We start from the raw sequence: 7,626 nt of genomic DNA, 5'->3' as shown, positions 1-7,626 counted from the left end.
AAAGAGGATGAAAACTATAAATGCTTAAGTCAAGTGTATGCACCGTTACTGGTCTCTCTATAATACAAGATCAGGCTGGAGAAGCACTATGCAACGCACCCCTCTGTGAAGCACAGTTAATTATATGTATCACGTAAATAATGCAGATCAGACCTAGTCACAGAGGGAAAAGACATGTTTTTAGGTTATGAATGTTTAACTGTCTCAAATGTCCAAAAAGAGACAGGCAAACAAGATAAATAGACAAATCCACCCACAAAATAGTTAAAATGGCATGGTGTAATTATACGGAACTCAAAAAACAAGAACTAAACACTTGGCAAACTTAATAATCTAACAAATGATGGAGATATTAAAAAACACTAGATTTACACAAAGACAATACAAACCACTAAATAAGTGGAACATTTAAGTGGCCACCACAGAGAGTACCAATCACCTCAATCCTGTGACTGCTGCACAATAAGCATCACATGGCCATCAGACTCAGATAGGAGTGGACACCAAAAATGATATAGGAAAGAAGTGCTGGGTTAACTTTATGGGGCTTACTGGAATGGAAACATGGCCGCGGAAAAATCTGGAAGCAGACAGGGAAATGAATTAGGGAGTTAGCTGAGGTTCCATTTATTAAGAAGTTTCATATTTGAAAAATATTTAAACATTACCTAGTGTGTCTTATTTTTTCTCTTTTCAGAGGAGCCTGTCCTCGAATATCTCTCATATGTCTTTATGGAGGTCATAAGTAATTAAACTATTGGGTCAGGAGGATGAATGGCCTAGTAGTATAGGCCGTTTGCTGTGAAGCATTCATCCCTGCACAGAATAAGTGGACATTTTAGAATTCTTACACAAGATATCCCTTCCTGTGTTTTTCAGAAACGTTCTCTGTTAGAAAATTTAAAAGGAATCCACAATGAAGGAATTAAGAGCTAAAAAAGAATTACAAAAGAAAAGGCAGCTATGTAAAGCTAGCATCAGATTGTGCAAGTTCTAGTTGGAGGGGATTTCAGACTTAATGACTGCAGTTGTCATATTTGAGTACATGAACAGATATCAGAGGGCATGATGCATTACAGCAAAGTTTAATATTTCCAAGGTATCACCAGCTCGTCCCTTTTTTTGACAGCCAATAACTGAAGCCATGTAAATGATTTCCAGGGATGACAAGTTCAACCACAATTTTGTCCATTTTTCTTTTTTTCCATTCTCTCCTGGTACATAAAACAAAAAGACCTCAGGAAGATGAGCCTCACTTCTGTTTGCGAGATTCAGAACTCTCAGGTTTCATATTCCTTTTTAGCTGCATTGTATTTCTGGCTGAGCTCTCATTGGTTGTCAGGTCTTGCAAACACATAAGCCCACCAATTGGACTTGAGAGGGGTGATAAACAGACAATGGGGAGTCTGAAACCTGAAAGGACTTGTCATTGTCCACAACCAGACAGCACAGAGGTGATTAGGATTTTACAATACATAGTACAATGTGTCAAATACAAATTAACAGAGGTTCTATTTAAGATCTGTAATGTACTTGTGAAGCCTCATTTAAAAACGCTGTGTGCAGTTCTGGTAACCATATTACAAAAAAAAAACAAAACATAATAACAGTAAAAAAAACCCAGAGTGAAGCAACTAGGTGACACAAGGGGATCAGCTATGAGCCATGAATTTTTTCATTGTAGGCAAAAGGAGGTTAAGAAGAGACATAGTAGAAGTGTCCAAAATAATGAAGGGAACTCCAATTATTACTTTAAATAAGTTCATCAGAAACAATGTGGGGGCACAGATGGAAGCTGATTAATGGTACATGTTGATTAAATAATACAATGTTTTTTTAGTGCGTTGGATTGCAGCACTTTGCAGGCCTTCAAAATTCCACTGAATAATACTTTTAAATATTTGCCAACTAGGCATTGACAAGGTGCATTGGGATAAATGGTCCCCTCATGTGTTCTGTTAGTGAACGTTAATGGTTGCATTTTGTCACAGGGAACACTGAATTGAAATCATACTGCACGCTTTCCTTTCACTCCACTTCTGTTTAAAATCCTGACATGACCTCATCATAACTTGCCATACATTCACCATAAAATAATGCACTGCTACCTTGTGGTTGTGTTTGTTCTCCAAATGTTCAGTCATCTTTTTGATATAAATGCCTGAACAATTAGAACCTAAAGGAAAGTGGTAAACGGGCTGATTGAAGACATGAGAAGGGTTCTGGTTTATTGAGTATTGCCAAATTTTCTGAGTGTTGGCACATCTGAGTACCAGCAATAAAAATAAGGCACACAATATCCACCAATTTATCTTCCAACCTATTTAATCTAAAATCAATGTAATGTACGAGCAGTACTGAGTGAAGTGAAGACAGAAGCCCTGACTCAGGTGTCAGTCCCTCATATCCCAACAGTACAAATGGATTTTGTTGCATAAAATGCTTTTATAATGAAAACTACTCCAAGTTGTTTTACAAGTTCAGTCTTCCAGTACATTGCATATTTTTACAACTGAAGCAAAGGTAAGGTAACCGACTTACGATCACAAAATGAGTCACAAGCAAGAATTAGTCACTTAGCCATCCTTCCCTCTAGGCTTTTATCATATCATATTACATTTATCGGCTTCACTATCATTAAGAAGAACTGGATCAAAATTGAGAGTTCCAAAATCAAAAATTACAAAAAAGGTTTGGTTATACTAGAAATTAACAAAGTGATGGAGGCAGTAACATAAGAAACCCTTTAAAGATTACCATCTATGACAATCATTTTACATTGGTAGAAAAAAGTAGAGCAGAACATACTCAAGATGGAACACTAGATTGGAAGCGAAAACGCCTGAAGGTAAATGCAAGAGAGATCAAGGTTATGGTTGGAGGCAATGAAGTAGAAGATGTGGAAAAGGTGGGTGCATGGCCAAGTGGTGTACATGGTAAAGGTGTTGAAACAAACTTAGTTCAGTGCTTGGGCTGTCGTTAGTGGGTACAGAAAAGGTACAGTGTTATGAAAGGTAGCCTGCAGATGACCTATGATTGTAGAAAGTGTGTGATGGAGATGCAGAAGACTGATGTTAATGAAAATGTAGATATTGGCAATGGAGCTGATCTGTTACTTACTGTAGGTGGGATATTGAGTGCAGACATAGGTGCAGGCACAGCAGTAATATTGTAGTGAGGGTGAGAGGCACAAGGAAGAAGTTCATGATGATGATGAGTTCTAAAGGAGTTTCTCTAGCATTGAAGGGAAAAGTTCATGAAAGCTGTTTGAGAAGTGGTATGCTCTTTGAGCGTGACATGTGATCAATGAAAGCAGAACAGGTAACAAAGCTGGAAAGAACAGAGATGGGAATGACTAGATGGACAACTGGAGTGTCACAAAGTGAAAGGAAGATGAATACTAGAAATAAAAATTGGTGTGGGAACATTAAATGTTTGCTGAGGAGAAACAAAGTAAAGACATTGGGCAGCAAGGTGGATGGTTCAGTAAAAGGAAGAGAATAATTGGGTAAAGAAAGGTACCAAATTGGATGTGATGAGACCCTGAGGGACACTACAAATGATGTAGGTTGGAAGTGGTGTTAGGGTAATGTAAAAAAAGAGTATGGATCCCACCCCAAAGGATGCTGTGGACTGCAGAAAGGGAAGAAAAATAATTTGGGGTTTAACTTGCTAATTTGGGAAAACCTATAAAATGGCCGTTAAACTCACAATGATGGTGATGATGCTTTCTGCTCAGGAGCTTCTGCTTAAACTGAGTGAAGGAAGTCTCTGCGATTAAAATTGGAGCCTTCAAGTGTGCTACAGAAACTGTAGATCCAAGTAAAATATTTGTTTTAAATTTTTAATAAACAAAGATTACTCAACATACTTAATTTAAACTTTATAAAAATACTGCAGTTAGCGTTATGCCTATCTTCCTTGATGTGAGAAAGAAAAAAACTTGCACCAAAAACACTTTCAACCATACAAATGAAAATAATTTGTCAAGTCACTGTAATTGTAGGTGTGATGCTGAACATTGAGCTTGACAGATAAAAGAAATAGGAGCGACATAATGAGGATGAAGACGCATCAGATAAGGCCGAGTTGAGCGAAAACTCCAATACATGTGTGGTGCACCAAGTGTGGACGGCAGAACGATTTAATACTGTGAGATATCCAAGTGAAATACTCATTTTTGCTTGCAATGAAGTAATTCAGCATTACCAGCGCTTTGCTCCCGTGCCCAGATTGCCTTTATCTCTGACATCACTTCCACCTCAACCCCAAACCTTCTGGTCTCTCAAGTATTTAAGTCGTCGTCTACCCAGAAGTCAGACTTGGATGAAACTCATCCTGTTAAAGCCTTTCTTGACTTGACTACTGGCCATAGTTTTGTTTATTCACATTTCATGCTTTTCTTTGGTTCTCTGGACACCTCAATTAAACAGGGCATCCTTTGGGACCAAACCCAAAATTTGACTTTGTCTTCTTCTGTTCACACAATTACAATCTAGTATTAAATTTAACATAATTGTGAGACCAGCTATGTTATATGGGTTGAAGACGGTGGAACTGACCAGAAAGCAGGAAACAGAGCAGGAGGTGGCAGAGTTAAAGATGCAAAGATTTGCATTGGGTTTGACGAGGATGAACAGGATTAGAAATGAGTCCATTAGAGGGTCAGCTCAAGTTGGACAGTTGGGAGACAAAGTCAGAGAGGCGAGATTGCGTTGGTTTGGACATGTGCAGAGGAGAGATGCTGGGTATATTGGGAGAAGGATGCTAAGGATAGAGCTGCCACGGAAGAGGAAAAGAGGAAGGCAAAAGAGAAGGTTTATGGATGTGGTGAGAGAGGACATGCAGGTGATGGGTGTAACAGAACAAAATGCAGAGGACAGAAAGATATGGAAGAAGATGCTCTTCTGTGGCGACCCCTAACGGGAGAAGCCGAAAGAAGAAGAAGAAGATTAAATTTAACATAATCAAGCTAGGAGTAGACCTCATAACATCCACTCTGGTGTTTCCATTCCACCTTAACTCTATATCTCTTCCATAGGTCATCAAACAAAATTTCCCAATTATGCAGACTGATCTTTCCACAGGAGCCTTTTTTCCTAACCCTAACCTTTCATCTCCTTCCATCAACTACCCAACCTACGCAAACTTCTCATTTGTAGTTCATCTCACAGAGGAGAGCCTCACCAGGCACTTTGAACTGTAATGAGAGTCACTATATCACATGCAAATATGTCACCAACAATACCCTTGTATCTGCTCCCTCTGGGAAATTCAATATTAAAGTATTTGCTGCTTTCCAGTCTAAAAGTCTTTTCTTGTTGGAAGTGTTCAGCCATCTACATAGGTGAAACAGGGTGATGGCTATCAGACCATTTCAAGGAGCATGCTCAAGCCATTAAAATCACAGACCTTTCAAAGGCTATTGCAGAATACATTCCATTTCTTGATCATAGCCACACTGATCTCTGTTTGTGTTCTTTCACAGGGATTCAAAGACTCTTCTCAAAGAAAATCAGGAGAAACTAAGATGATTTTGAATCTGGAATCAGATATTTCACCAGTTTGTAATGGATGACTAACTTTTCAAAATCTCCTTTCATCTTCTCTAATGGCTGCTCTTTCTTACCCAATCCCATCTTCTCCATTTATCTGCCCTGGCTTTGTTTCCCCTCCTCTATACGTATGTTATCTGCTCTCTTCTTTTCATTTTCAGCTGCACACCAGATGAAGGCTCTGTAGCCGGCACTTTCTGTCTTTAACCTTCTTTCCTTTTCAATATGGAAATAACCTTTAACCTTATTTTCTCTTTATAATCTAGGTAATGTTTACATAAATATTATCTGTTACAGCATTGTAAGGTACCTTATGTGGTTCATTACAGAAAGGCACTATATAAAAATAAAACATTTTTGCAACCACAAATCAGTATATTGGACTATAGCTAACATTATAAATAATCAATTTTGATGTCTGCTGAGATGGTGATGTGGGTACTATTATTACTGAGATGTATCTTTAGCAGTTGCCAAGACATGACTTCTCAGTTATTATAAGAAGCTGTATCTTGGTCATCATTTGGGACTGGGTAGCAGGGGTGCTTCACTTTTTTCTAGATAGATAGATAGATAGATAGATAGATAGATAGATAGATAGATAGATAGATAGATAGATAGATACTTTATTAATCCCAAGGGGAAATTCACAATATCTACCTTGATTTTTTGATTTACTTTTATGAATCCCAAGGGGAAATGATCTTTTTACATGAATTATTGGAAGCCAGCCATCGTCCAGTGCCCCAGATCAATTTTCAGGCTAAGGGCATTGCTCAAGTGCCCAACAGAGTAAGATCCCCTCTGGCAGTAACCAGAAACCAGTTTCTAGAAACCAACAGAGATCCTTAGCCACAGAACCACCACTCTGCCTTATAAGTGAGGTCTGCACAGGACCTCTTAAATATTTATTTAGCTGACGCCTTTATCCAAGGTAACGTACATGTGTTTTTGTTTATTTTGTCAAAACTGGTGACTTGCTGGCCATCTCACAGCAAGTCAGAGGTGGGAAGTGAAACAGCACCCTCGGGGTTTAAAGTCAAGGGCTATGGCTGCTATAAAATATCACCTGCCTGACTGCTGGAGATCCTAAATGCTGTTGTCCCCATTGTGCACCTCTGAGAAGACAACGTCTCAGCTGACCTAATCAGCTCTGTATTTCCAAGAATGCAAAAGTCAAGTACAAGCAAGGTGGCTGAAGAAGATTAGGTTCCTCTTTGAGGTGTACAATTAGAAATGCTGCTCTGACGTTGCAGCTAACACCAACGGTACACACCAAGGTCATTAAGGTTTTTCAAGGAAATGATAACTCATAATCAAGTCATGACTTTGTTTTTAAAAAAAAAAAGGAAAACAGTGACCTTGTGCATGTGCTACACACAAAGTGTTACGGTACATAGTCGCCAAATAGCCCACCTACCCCCACTCATCGTCATAGTAGACTCAGACAAAAAGCCAGGTTGCTGTTAATTTTTTTATGGCATCAGTGGCCTTTGACAGTTCAGCTCAATTGTCATATTCACTTCAGGTTTTCAGATAAAAAAAAAAAGAATGCCTGGATGTTCCAGTGAAATGACAGCGCTGACAAGGGGAAAGGGCGTGGACCCGGGCTTGCGGTTCGAGAGAGGTTGTCTGTTCTGACCTGTCGTAGGTTGATATGGACAGGCAGTGGGGGAATTTTACTTGTCATGAGGTCCCCAGGCAGCAAAATAGAGTGACTGTCTGTCCTGCTTTTTCCTGTTCGGATCCTGACACGTGGAGCATTGATGAACTCAGCACAATGTTGAATAGAAGTCTTTTGGCAGCTGAGACACAAGGGCTAAGCTGCAGGTCAGAGATAACACCAGTGCAGCTCTCCTCATGCGCGCGCCTTTACTAGTGTGCATTCTTCCCTCCTGAGTGCAGGAAACAGCTCCTGTTAAATATGCTCACTTCTGTGTTTTCTTTCTTTTCGTTTTTTTTTTTTTCTTTAAAAATGAAGTCTGACAGATTGGACATTTTGAGCACACCCCCACCACCACCAATTCCTCACCCCCTTTACTTTACTCAACTTCTATTTCACCTCACAAGT

Source organism: Polypterus senegalus, chromosome 6 (assembly GCF_016835505.1).
Source record: "Polypterus senegalus isolate Bchr_013 chromosome 6, ASM1683550v1, whole genome shotgun sequence".
Lineage (NCBI taxonomy): Eukaryota > Metazoa > Chordata > Cladistia > Polypteriformes > Polypteridae > Polypterus > Polypterus senegalus.
The sequence above is the reverse complement of the archived record's forward strand: the minus strand, read 5'-3'. Positions refer to the sequence as shown.